At 52.8% G+C, this 13,943-nt stretch overlaps 1 long non-coding RNA gene across 1 annotated transcript; it reads right to left on the bottom strand.

The window, feature by feature from the left end:
• Window positions 1-5,561: 5,561 nt before the first annotated feature.
• LOC144378211 (uncharacterized) lies at window positions 5,562-12,746 on the bottom strand. The gene is made up of 2 exons (XR_013439897.1): window positions 12,072-12,746; window positions 5,562-11,487 (listed from the first exon to the last, which is right to left on the bottom strand). It is a non-coding gene; the product is annotated as an uncharacterized LOC144378211 (long non-coding RNA).
• Between the last annotated feature and the right edge of the window lie 1,197 nt (window positions 12,747-13,943).

Here is a 13,943-nt window from a genome sequence, read left to right as displayed (position 1 = left end):
CCCAAATTCTGTGCTCAGAGCTTTTATGACCATGAAATTCGTGGAAAATTGAATCAGAAAACCTAGGACTGAGCCTTGGTGTAGCCACCTCATTCTATATTCGGCTCCTTTTGTTTCTCAACCCCACACAGACTGGAGACCCCTGTTTGCTCGGTCCCCCACGTCGGTACTCAGGACATGGTGGCCATGGCGCGTGGGAATAGAGCTCCTGTCCTAGAGGACGGCATCTTCCCTGCCACCTCAGACTTCCCACCTGGAGGCTGAATCCAGCCAGTCGTGGCCTGACCTTTGCCTGGGGCCCAGAAAGGCTGCCCATGGTGGCACCCCAGCCCTCCCCCAGGTCTGCCCCCTGTGGTCTCACACTCCTGCCCGGCACCAGGCACCTGCAAGTGTGTGGGTCCAGGCTGTAATAGATAGAAGACGGAGGCAGCTCTTTGCCCGTGGAGAAGAGCAGCATGAAATTATTCAGGGGAGCAATGAGGGGGCGGCTGCCTTCTCTGGCCTGCTGCCTGATCTGTAGGTTCACAGGACACACACTGAGGATGAGGCCACCTGGTCTGACTGGCGATATCACAGCATCTTGATTTGGTTAGTATGATTATTCAGGTCTGATTTTTAGGGTTGCTATCAGATATTAACATGGTGTCAGGTAGCGGACATGAACACTCGGGGTGCACGTGTCTGCACGTATCGAGGGGCTCGGTTACTAGAAGAGTGCAGAGTAGCTGTCACCATGAGAACAAAGCCGGACGTCTGGCACACACATGTGAGTGCGTCCCAGCCTCGTTGGCTCAGGTGACAGCTGAGGGCTCTCGGCCCCTCAAGGACAGAATCATGTGGCTCCCAGACAGACGCACTGGAGAGGATCACTGGAGCTAGCCGACTTGTCCTGAAGCTGACCAAGGTGAAGGAAGTGTCAGGCAGCCCTGGACATCTCGGATCTAAGAGACCACGTCTGCTGTCATCCTTCTGTCTAGCTCTAAGGTGGCCAGCCTCTGGCGCAAGTGGAGCTGTCTGTCCCCTGGGGAGCACTCTGATGGCTTGGCCCAAGTCCCTCCCCCAGCATCAGGGTCCTGACACCCTCCAGTAGTTAGCAGGCCTCTGCTGTGAGGCCCCTGCCTGACAGGCTCTCTCAAACTTCACGGCCGTCTGTGGAATGGCCGTCTGTCCACTGGGTTGCGAAGCCCAAGCTGAAATGAGGCAGACAGTGCCTGGGCAGAGTCAGCCTCTGGCAGGCCCTGCACACGATGGCCTTATTGTCACCGTGCTTTTCATCACTTGGAAAGGCTATCCCATGCGCCACCGGACATAAACATGTTTCCCAGGGAGACGCCCTCTCAGCTAGACCAGAGGCGCCCTAGACTGGGTCACTGGGACTCAGCAGCGACCCCAGAACTTACCCAGAAGAGACTCGCGCTCCGGCTGGAAAAGTGGAGCCAGCCACCGTAGGCTGACCATCCACACACCCATGCCTGGCACCCATGAGGCGGAGCACTCCACCCAGAGGGCAAGCAATCTTGCAAATCAGGGCCACCTCCCAGGTTCTTCAAGGGGCTGTATTTAGTCACAGTCCCCAGAGAAAGAGGAAACAGAACCGGGGGAGAGAGAACTTGGCTCTCACGACGCAGAGGCTGAGGAGCTTGCAACCTGTCCTCTGCTGGCCAGAGACCCAGGAGAGCCCTGGTGTGGGTCCACCCAGGTTCAAAGGTCCGAGACCATGGGAGCCAACAGCATAATAATACTCTGACAAGTCGCGATGACATCCCGGCTCAAGCAAGGGGCAGCAGAGGGGCGGGTCCCCCCCGGGCGGGTCCCCCCCCACTGCATCGCACCCTGCTCCCACCCCCCCACCCCCCCCCCCGCTGCATCGCACCCTGCTCAGGCCCTTCCAGACTGGTTGGAGAAGTCCACTGCTCAGCGAGTCCAGGAATTCAAACGCTGACCTCACTGGGAAGCCCCTTCATGGACACTCCCAGAACCCTTGTTTAACCTGGGTCCTCCAGACAGGAGAAGGACCGCAGAGCCTGGCCTCACAGAGAGGCCTTTCATGGAGCACCCTGGGAGCTGAGCATGAGGGAGGGACCTGGACTCAGCAGCTGGGCTCCAGAGTTAAAGGGGAAAGTGATTCGGATCTGGGTTTCTGATCGAGAAGATCTGGGGCGGGCCAGAACACGTCCTCCACTCAGCTATTTCCAGTTCCACTGGCCAAAGAAGCCCAGAGGTTGGGAGCCCCTGGTGAGTGAAGCCATTCCGAGCTGTTTGTCGTGGGACGAAGCATGATGTGTGTCGGTGTCCGTGGCTAGTGGGTGCTCAGCAGGGACACCCGCACTCAGGGGCGAGGGGTAAGGGGCAGGAAGGAGCTGGACAGGCATTCCCATGGGAGCTGGGAGAGCTGCACCTCAGCTGGGCAAGTCGGGGAGTCATGCAGGGTCTGGCTGTGGAATGAAGGCAGCTTCAGAGGAGGCCAGGACTTCAGTGATGCCATTAGCAAACTGGAACTCCCCCACAGATACACCCCATCTGGCCCGAAAGAAGGCACTGCCGCCAACCGTTGTCCTTGCACACTAAACACGGGACAAGGTTTCCTCTTGGGCGATCATGTGCGGCCATTATCTTCCTCTGTCTGGCGCCAGAGGTTGGCCAAAAACTCTGTTTTTTGGTTGAGGTTGCAAAACTCCTTAAGCAAATGAGGAACGTGGGCCCTGGAGACAGTTGTTCAAGTTCAGTTAAGGAAATGAGCACACACCAGTGGCCAGACTCCAAGTGAGGTCCCCTGTCCCCACCACGTCCTCTGCAGTCCCTGCCTGTGTTACTCCATGAGACCAGGAGGAGAGGAATGCAAGCCCAGAGCCGAGGTGGACGGTGTCCACCTTTACATCTGGATGGACCCTGAGGCCTCTTCCCACACAGGGCCAGTTGAGCAGCCCGGGCAGGTGACCTGCACCTGCACTTCCTCCTCACACTTTCTCTGCCCACCTGACCCAGGTAGAGGTGTTTCCATCTGAACAAGGGGCCTCCTCGGAGCCCCTGCCTGGTGGGGACACCCAAATGAGGTTCACACACCCTCCACCTTGCTCGTCACTAGCTCTGCTCCCAACTGTTGGGGAGGTTTAGGGGAGCTGGGAACCACCAGTAACCGTGGGTTCAGTCTCCCCTTCCATCCCAGGGAATCCGCTTGTATGTTTTGTTTGGGGTTTTGCTTTTTTTGGTAAAGTTCTCTTCAAGGAAGCTCTGAGGCCAGACCTAGAGTCTACTGAGGTTGTCCACACACTCCGCAGCAGGCATGCGGTCCGTCCCACCAATATGCCTCTCAGGTCCAGCTGGCCACCCTCTGCCTTCTGCTGCTGGGCCCACTCCACCAGCTCACTTGGCCCAAGAGCACCAGGTCAAGGCTGCCGCAGCCTGCGTCACTCCCATACATAGTCCCTCGGTATTTGCCCAGCCGACCAAGTTCCATGTCACTGGTGCACCAGGTAGACAGCAGGCACTCTGCCATGACCAAGAAGGCTCTTCACTCCTGTGTGCTCATCCCCCAGAGACTCATCACCCCACCTAAGCACAGGAGACGCATCACACAAACTCACACCCAGGGCATCTGGACAGAGTGCTGGAAACTACAAAGGTCATCAGGAACAGAGGGAGTCTGGGACAATGACACTGCCCAGGGGAGCCTCAGGAAACAGACAATGAAACACCATGGAGGACCCTGGCTGCAATCCTGAGCCAAAAAAAAAGACATTGGAGAAACCAGAATAACCTGGGGTTTGACTGACAGGAGGTGCCTCTGTTAATTTCTTCACTGGCAAGCACACCATAGAAATCTGAGACACTATCAGTGGGGGGAACTGGGCAAGAGGTCACTGTATCTGTGACTTTTCTGTAATTCTAAAACTTTTATAAAAATAAAAGTTTATTTGTTTTGTTTGTTTTTGTTTTTAATCCTCCGACAGCTTCCGGTGATACCTGCCTAAATCCACCTCTGGGGGAGCTCTCAAAGTCCTACCCACCCATCCCAGCCTACACCCTCACCCCACTCACCAACGCCTGGCCCTGAAGCTGCTTCTGCCTCGGGGTCTTGGTTCACTCTTTGTTCCCACTAGAACGTGCCCCCACCCCCGGTTCACCTCAGGCCTGGTGGTGACTCCTCCCACCAGCTGGGTACGAATATTTTCTCTCCAAAGAGCTCTTTTTCTGCTGAGGCCCCCAGGGGTCTCCCTCTGCTGTCCACCTCTGGCTCTCCTGGAGGCCACAGCCACAGCTCTGCATCCACAGCTGCTGGTCAAACACAGAGACCACCTCCAGTAAGACAGGCGGAGCTCCCTCCCGAGTTAATGACTCGGGGTACTTTATCCACTGGACGACACTTCGGAGTGCCAGGCACTGAGCCAGGCACTGAGCCAGGCACAGGATGGAGACATGCTCCCTTCCCTCAAAGGCTGCGGGCAACGTCTTCTTGGCCTAGCTCCACACCCACCTCTCAGGACCAAACCCAGCCTGTCCTGCATGGTGTCCCACCACCACCACTTGCTCGTGTCTAGATGTTGGCATCGTAGCTCATTCTGCACTCAGAAGTAGATTGCCTTCCCTAGTCACATTTAAACTAAATGTTGCTGTTTTTATTCCAATTGTCCATGAAGTAAAAATCGGAAAATACAGATGATAACACAATAAAATTTTCCTGTAACAATAACTCTGGAGATTGTGCTATTTTTATTCACATTAGTAATCATGGGAAATAATTACCAATGCCACAGGGTTGCATTTCTTAAAATACACAATTACCTGAATTCTCCTGCACACAAGTAAGCCAGCCAGGGTTTGGGTCTTTACGCTTTCCAATAACAACCTGTTCCCGTCCTTGTTTGCCCCCACACAGAGCCCTGACGTTTCACAAGGGCTCGCCCTGCAGGCCCGCCTGTGACCCAGCGACTAGCCTCGTCATCTGAAGCACCTCCCCGCAGCACACGTAGAGCACGGTCCCCTCCAGCCTTTTCTTCTTCTCTCCGTTTCAGGCACCACCAGCTGGCGTTTTTGTCTGTTTTAGATATTCTGCTTATTTTCATTTTTCACTGCCATCAACAATACCATTAATAACGTTGCACACACATCTTTGCACACCTGTCCAATTATTCTCCTGGGATGAATTCATGGAAGTCGGATGGCAGAGCTAAGGGACTTTGGGCGTCATTGTTTTCAGTTCTTTTCTTTGATTCATGTTGTCACATTATGTTTCAAGAAAGCTACATAAATTTGTATTCCCACTAGCTACACTATTATTTTCACATAAAGCTTTTCATTAAAAATATCCAAGGGACCCGGGCTGTAGCCCAGTGGTAGAGCACTCACCTAGCACGTGTGAGGCACTGGGTTCGATTCTCAGCACCACATAAAAATAAATAAATAAAAGTATTGAGTCCATCTACAACTAAAACAACAACAAAAAACATCCAATAAAGAAATGTAATTAATAGTTAATGGATAGATAAAGGCAGCAGAATATAAAATTATTATAATCACCAGTAGTCATTGTTTAGATAATTAACAATTTACTTTTTTTAATCTTTATATATACTTTTTACTTATTGTGTCAAAAAAATTTAAACTTAAGTATAAAACTTGGGGCAGACCACCAAAGATCTTGTGTGTGTTGGGGGATAACACTGGAGACCCCTGTCCAGGTGGAACTGGCCAGGCTGAGCGAGAGCCTCCCTGACCACCCATTCCTCCACCCATCAGGCCAGAGTCTGCTGCCATGCTTACTCCGCTGCCGAATCACCTCACAGCGGAGGACATGACACACTGGGGCCACTCTGGGTCACCATTCTCACCCCTGCCTCACCAGCCTTTCTGAAATGAATTCCTTTCTAAAACAACTGTTTTCTGATGGAGGGGGACGAGCATAGATTTCTATGCAGCTGGGAGGAGCAATGTGGAGAGACTCCATGGGCGCCATATGCATTTTCTCCAGCAGTAAGATCCCTCAAAACCAGAGGCAAAAACGCAAGCAGGAAAGTGACCTTGACACAGTGCACCCACTTGTGATGTCCGTTCCTCACACCCTGTTTCTCTGCGGTGGCCAAACCCATCTCTCACCCACTCCTCCCTATATACCCACTCCTCCCTTCACATAAAAAATGTTTATGTGAAGAATGCCACAAAAAAGGGATTACACACAGGAAGCATGTGACTTTCGGGGATTCCTCCCATAAGATTCCCCAAAATTTATATGCATTTGTTCCATTTAGCTACTGAGCAGTATCCACAGTAGGGGTATCACAGTCTGCTCAAACATAGTCCACTGAAGGACACATGGGCTGCTCCCAGTTTGGGGTTGTTATGAATAAAGCTGCTATAAACATTCACATACAGGTTTCTGTATGAGCATAAGTTTTCCTTTGTCTGGGATAAATGCCCAGGAGCACAATTACTGGATTGTCTGCTATTTGCATATTTGCATATATGCTTCCTGACAAACTGTCAATCGGCTTTCGGAGAGGTGACTGTCTAGCATGGCCCCGCCCCAGCCATGAAGGGCCACAGCTTCTGTGCACCCCGGCCTTGGCCCTGTCACTTCCTTTGGTTTGGGCCATTCCCACAGGTGTGCATTATGGCTTCAGTTGACATTCTCAAGTGGCTCACGTTACAATCCTCATGTGCTGATTGACCAGCCTTGTTTCCTCCTCAGCACAAGGTCTGCCTTTGCTGACTTCCTAGTTGGGGGTTTTACTGCTGAGTTTTGAGGGTTCTTTAAATATTCTAACCGTCTACTTGGACACACAGTTTGAGAAACTCCCTCAGTCTGTACCTCTCTTTTCGCCCTCCTCCGTGGGCTTTTGCAGAAGCCACTGTGTTTGATTTGGGTGCAGCCCATTATATCGGTATTTTTGTTTATTTATTTGGTTTTTATTTTTCTTGTATGGATTACAAATTTGGTTCGAATCAAAGAACTTTTAACCTAGCCCTATATTCCAAAGATATTGTACCAATTTTTTTTTCTAGAAGTTTCATGGCTTTAGTCCTTAATCCATTTTGAGTTTTTTTTTGGTTTTTTAATATGATAACTTTATTTTTATTTATTTGTTTGTTTGTTTATTTTATATGGTGCTGAGGATTGAACCCTGTACCTCACACAAGGTAGACAAATGCTCTACTACTGAGCCACAAACACAGCCCTTTCAGTTTTTTTTTTTAAGTTTAATTAATTCCCTGTATTTTTCTTACACACACATTCAAAAGAAAAATCCACCCTGGGGCACGGCAGGGACCTGGCGTGGGTCTCCAGGAGATGGCTGGAGAACTCCTAACAGGGAGACTTGGTGAGCTCGGCTTCTTTCCAGAGGTCAAGGGCAGACAGCTGTGGTTCTTGGGGACAGCACCTTAGATGGCCTTGGGAAAGCTGCCCAGTGTGGCCTTCAGCCCCTAGCTGAGGCTATCAGTTGTCACCACTGCCACCCACAGCAGCTTGTTGGGTGCAGGGGACTAAGATGATGCCAGAGCCTCTGGGGCCACAGCAGTATGTCACCTGGCCAGGGACGGCATGAGGCCTCTCCATCCTGGCCACACAGGACAACAGAGAGCTCTGGCGCATTGCAGCCTCGTGTGAGAGGAGTGTGGTTGCTGGAAGGGCCCGGGCACGGGCTGTCTGACCGCCAGAGACTCTGCGGCTCCCCTCCAGAGCTGCAAGGCTGTAGAGCTGGGCGAGGACTTCGGTGGAGAAGGCGTGTTCAGGTACCGCAGCCCTGAGGAGAGCAGTGCCTGGCACAGCCGTTGGCTCTGCCCGGGGTTTTACCCATCACCTGAACTGTCCCTGCTCTCTGTCCCTCTGTTCTCCTAGGGTGTACTGATGGTGGCGAACCTAGGAATCTGCCTTTAGACCCAAGTCCAGCCAAGGGTGATTCTTCTGGACAAAGGGGATGCCCGGCATTAGAGATGGACCTGTGGGGACGAGAACTGGGGTCTCTGTTTTGGAGTGAAGGTGAGCAGTTTCCCCTGTTGTGGGCGGAAGCTTGATGATGGGCCTCTGACTGCTGTTTGGAAATCAAACATGGACAGGAGGGGGGTGTGGATGCCAGTAGCCACAAGGGGGACTCTGCCAACTGCTGCAGGGGAGCACCCAGACCACCCCAATATGCCCCCTGACAGCTTGCCAGAAGTTCTCGGGGGCTGCAAGCCCAGGAGCCACATTTTCCCGAATCCCTCACTAGCTCAATCTGGTTTGGATTCCACACACCAGTGCTCACATGAGAAGCAGAGGATGAGCATCATCTCCCATTCCTCCTCCTGTGCAGGCCCAGGCCCTTCTGGCCCTTTCCTGGCCCCACAGTTCACTGCCAGCCTCCTGCTTCAAGCTGCAGACCACCGACTGGGCAGCCAGCAGTGGCCTCCCCAGCAGGTTCCAGCAGCTTTCTTCAGGTCACTGACGTCTAGCAACACCCCACCCCGGGGCTCCCACTCTCAATCCTGCCATCAACGCTGTGAGGCCCCCTTTCCCTACTGCTGAAGTATCTTGACTGAGCTGACTGAGCTGGGGAGGAACCGCCTGCAGGCTCTGCTCTCTAGGCGGGTTCCCTGGCCTGTCACCAGAACAGGCCCAGGTGCTCCGATTTGGCCCTGCTAGGTGCTAGTCGGTCCCTCCACAGTTCCCTAGCCTCCATGGTGGAAAAGCAAGCTCACTGCTGAGCTCGGGGCCTGCTGCTGAGCACAGGCACAGACGCTCTCACCCCGTCTCACACCTTCCCGGCCACCTTCCACGTGGCACACCAACAGAATCTGCCAATTTGTGAAGCCAACAAACAGCCTCGCCTGAGCCATGATTGTTTCTCCTTCCTTTTTTATCCCCTCCCCTCCTCCTTTTTGCTGGAGGAGGCACAAGAAGCAGAAAATTCTTGCACTGCTGCGACACTGTTCGTGTTTTTAATTTGACAAGAAAACTTGTGCAGTTGCATGGAACATTTATCTTATTTCTGCAAAATTTTGCTTTCCTCTATGAATAACAAACAGGCTCTGAAGACAGCACCCTACTCCCACCCTGCCTCCGCTCTTCCAGCCCCTGCTGCAACCGCACACTGCTGGCCTTCGCCCTCTGCCTCCACCTGCGGTCATCCCTCACCTCCCACTGACCCACTTGCCAGCGCGCCCCAAGCACTGATTAAGTTAGAACCACAGTGTTGTTCTCCAACTGGAGTCCTGCATCCAGAACACAAATGAGTGGAAAAACATGCTCAAAATGTGGGTGAAGGGGAACCCTGTGCCTCAGGAAACAATGCAAACTCCTGGTAGGAAAAAGGGCCATCCTGCAGAACAGGAATGCAGGCAAGAATGCCCACTCGCCTCCCGATGCCTCCCTTGCTTTGTCTCCTGTCCATGTCCCGCGTCGCTCCATGACCAGAGCCATGTCTGCCTGCTGTGCTGCTGTGCTCGTCTCCACATCCTCTGCCCATCTAAATGCCATCTCTTCCTCAAGAGCTCACTCACATCCACCTCTCTAAGAAGCGATTTTGCAAATATTCCCGCTCACCTCATCTGTCCTGTCACACAGCATTTCGTGATGCACGCCTCTGCTACAGTAAGTCTGGTCTCTCCAGCTAATCACACAGCCAGGACGATCACAGTAGCAGTCAGACCCAGACACAAGTGCATCTGTAAGTGATCTCTACAGTCCCCACCGTCACGTGAACACCATGCGGGCATTATCCCCACTTGGCAGATGAAGAAACTGAGGGCCCACTTGACGAGGCACTCCAAGTCCAGAGGTTTCTCAAGGAATGGACACAGGATTTGAAGTCTTTGGAGCCCAGACTTCATGAAGTGAGCTGGAAAAGGGGCTACCTGGTGTCAGGTGCCAAGCACTCACAGATGAACCCCAATCCTGAATGTTAGAAAATTCAAAATAAGTGAAATTCACTGTTCCCGTCAGCAAGCAGGACAGAGCATTCACATTCTTCTGGGTTCAACCTGGATCATCATGAAACGTGCAATTAACGAAAAGCATCCAATTTGATTCACGCTTTGAACAATGCCCAGATTCAGTTTCTACATTCCCCTATTTCCTGACTTTGGAAATTGCAATTTAGACCTTTACACACCATAAATATTAAACATGGGTTCTTAAGTTCCATATGAAAGACTTCTCAAATTCTCATCATCATTCTTCCAAATAACAACCAATGAGCAGGAACATTAAGTGGAGGAAATTCTATCTGGGCCCATTGAGAACGTGACCCATTTAATGTGCCCAGGCACCATCTTAAGGAGAAAACATTTTACTACCCATTCTTCCTTATTGATGCTTATCTAAGACAGAATAAGGAGATAAAAACCTTCCAATGGTAAAACAAGCGTGCTGTGAATTATTACTTCAACAAAATTTAACATACACTCTTTGCAGTTAAACAAAAGTGAAAATTTTAAAAAGCGGCTGCTCGTGACATCCCCAAACTCAGCATCAGACTGGCCTAGAGGTGGCGAGGCAGGGCAGACAGGTACAGGGAGCTGTTACAACAGCTCCATTCTTACCCAGGTTGCTTCGCCGTCCACCTGCAGAACGTCTCCCTTCCCAGCTGGGAGCAGGAGATCATGCCATGTCACAGCAAGGCCCTGCCTTCAAGAGAAAAGAACCTCAAACCACAAGACCTGACCTGGCAGGAGACCCCTCACGGCAAGCTGGGAGGACCTCCAGAGGGTGGGCCTCTCAGAAAGGGCGAAGGTGATTATACTGCAGGGAGCACGTTGTCTCTGGGGTTACCACAGAGCTCAGCTCAGGACTATTGGTTCAATAAATGAACAGGGCAAGGGAGATGGCAGATAAATGCCCACTAATCCCAGACCTGGGACAGCTTCCACAGGCAAGTCCTGGTTCATGTGTCAAATGACATTCGCATCAGAGCTCAGCAGAGCTGCAGAGCACCAGGACACATCGGGTCTGGATGGCCTCGGTGCTTGTGGTCAGGCCAGTGGTCTGGGCGTCCGACTCATCCAGTGAACGATGCGCCGTGTCTCACTGCAGGGGAGCTTTATGAGGAAGCCAGTGCTGACCTTTTTCCTTTCCTGGACACAGACTGCTTCCTCCAGGGCATCCCTGCCAAGGGCCACACACTCAGCTTTAGACCCACCAGCTGGGCTCCCTGGTGCTCGTATGTGTGGGATCTCGCCTGTGTACCTGGCAGGGTGCTGCGCTCAGTACGGCAGCACAGCAGACAGACATGGCCCTGGTCATGGAGCCAACGCCTGGTCAAGTCCTCGCCTCATCTTGGAGTGACTCTGATGTTACCCTGAGCAAGCTACATCGTGTCTGTGGCCCTCAGCTTCCAGCCCTGAAGATGGTGACCGGCATTCATCAGAAGGAGGCCATGAGGAGATGTCAACAGGTGCCTTGGGAAGACCCGGAACGAACACGCTCCAAGAGGGCCGCAGCATGAGCAGGACTAAGGCCCCTCTCCGGGGAAGATGCACTCGACCAACTGAACCACGAGGCAGGAGCAGCAAGCACTAAGGGGAGGAAAGAGCAGAAGTGAATCACAGCCAAGAGGAGGTGAACCTGGATGGGAGACCAGACCCCGTCCCCAGGGCTGTGTGACTCCAGAATAGACATGGGAGGCAGGGGAGTGGACGAGTGTTGAGTCAATGGGACATGGACAGCAAAGGCAAAGGGGCATGGGGTGGAGCAGTTGGCCTTCAACCACCCCATGAGCAACGGCCACAGCTCAGGCTCATGGCAATCTCATGTGCACACAGGCAAGCACACACGTCATGCAGACACACGCACACACTCTTGCTCACATTTCCACACACTCAAATGCATTGTGCATCCACACACACACATGCACACGCATTCCCATACACAGGTGTGCATGCACACCAACACACACATTCCTGCACCACCCGTGCACACATGCTGGAATGGGAGGCATAGATGGACAGATGTGCACAAGCCCATACACTCACATGCAGCTCGTAAGCATGCATAGATACGTGCACACATCTGTGTGCAAACACAAACACAGCTCATGCAAACACTCACAGATGCATGCTCACACATTCTTATGCACACCCAGTCACATACAAACACACACCTATAAGAAGAGCTCAGTCACATCTTCTGAGACCAGCAAGTATGCTCTGTGTTGCAAAGCAGGTGGCGGCCACAGGAAAGGCTCCAATCCAACATCAAATCCAAGGAGCCAGTTGTCCCAGGTAAGCTCCGAGCCCACTCTTTCTGGGGGCCTTCCTCCTTCTCAGCCTGTCTCCTGGATCTCCCAGGACAGCCCAGTGCCCTCCTGGCCCCTAGGCTCACTCTCTGTGGCTCTGTAAGCACGCATAGATACGTGCACACACCCACAGACTGCCCTCCGCACTCAATGGCTGGGAGTCTAGGCCACAGCTGACCTTGTGGCCTCCTTCCGTCTGAGTGACGAAGGAAGATATGGACTAACGTTTGTCCTGGCTGATGGCAGATGGAGTCTGTGCAGCAGGCTCCTTTAACACTTGTTGGGTGAATGGATAAAGTCCAGAAAGCTGCAGCAGTGCTCTGGAGGAGATGAGTGTTCCAGAAGCCAGTGTAGACCCTTCCCGGCTTGCTGCAACCTGGGCTTGGGGTGTCTCTGGGGTCCTAAGAGCCCTAATGGTCATCAGCCAAGTAGTTCCACAGCTGTAAACCCTCTTTGGGAAGGAAAGCCCCCTCACCTCTAGGGTGAGCTCCTGGTTCCCGTGTTCCAGGCGGCAATCTCAGGAGCAGCTCCTCCACCCACCTGCGGAGCTCGGCTATGAATTATCCATGCGCGTGCCCGCTTGACAGGAAACGTGGGAGGCTGCAGGCGCAGGACTAGGGGTGTCGATTCCTTCTCACTGTCACTTAGCAGTGCTGTCACATTCCCGGGGATGGGCCTTTTTCTGACTTCCTTAGGAAGAGAAGGGTGCAGGCAAAAAGCAGACCAGGATCCCACAAAGCAACGAGCTGAGAAGGCGAATCACTCCATTTTGGGGGAAATGGCTTTTGCCCAAAGTGTCTTGGAACAAAGTGCCTATGAGACCCCTTGGCCCAGGTGGAAGGCAGGGAGGAGGGAGGTGGCAGGTGGGGGCTCCAGGAAGGCACACGGACTCCAAGGCTGTCGGCCAACCCTCAGCCAAGAGGCCTCGGTTTGCTCAGATGACAGGAGCCAGTGGGAAGCAGGGGACACGCCTCACACCGTGGCCCAGCCAGGAGGATTTCCACGAGACTAAGGTGCTCTTGTGCAGCTCCTGCGGCTCTGCTCTTGTCTTTTCAGTGTGCAACAGTTTTCAGGGAAACCCGGATCCCACCCACCATTGCGTCCTTTTGGGCCCACGCTCTTCCCACTCGCGTCTGAGGTCTGTGCTCCTCAGCACTACCCCTGCTGGGCTCCCACAGCCCTCCGCGCACAAAGCCAGATCTCAGGTTGCTGAGCAGTGCTGGATGGGCATTTGCTTCGGGCTGGATTCACCTCCCGCCCCGGCCAGCACTCCTGCATGGTCAGCGGCAGAGGGTCTGGCCCACTGGACGTCCCAAAAAAACATCTCCAGCACTTTGTCTGGGCTGCTCAAAACCCACCCTCAAAATCCAAAATCTCTCCAATTACAAAGGCCAGGATCAGTCTCCAGCCCTCTGTGGGGGTGATTTGGCCTTCATTGCTGTTCTGAATCTCTGCTCTCCTTCCTCCCTGTTCTGCAGATCCGAGGGGGAAGGGAGGGAAGAGGCAGGCTTTGCTTTCAAAAATGGTGGTAGATTTCACTTTGCCTTCTGAGCCAGGGAGGGGAAGGGAATTTTATTGTTTTCTTCCACTCTCTCTCTCTCTCTTTTTTTCCAAAGTCAGGGTTTCAGTAAGGTATCAAGAACAGGGCTCTGGGAATGACATTCGAACTATAAGAAAACATTTTAGAGATGTTATAAAAGGAGAGAGGTAGGTTCAGAGTCAGTCTCTCTCTCTCTC

Source organism: Ictidomys tridecemlineatus, chromosome 5 (genome assembly GCF_052094955.1).
Source record: "Ictidomys tridecemlineatus isolate mIctTri1 chromosome 5, mIctTri1.hap1, whole genome shotgun sequence".
Taxonomy (NCBI): domain Eukaryota; kingdom Metazoa; phylum Chordata; class Mammalia; order Rodentia; family Sciuridae; genus Ictidomys; species Ictidomys tridecemlineatus.
This window is presented reverse-complemented; position numbering and strand designations above follow the sequence as displayed.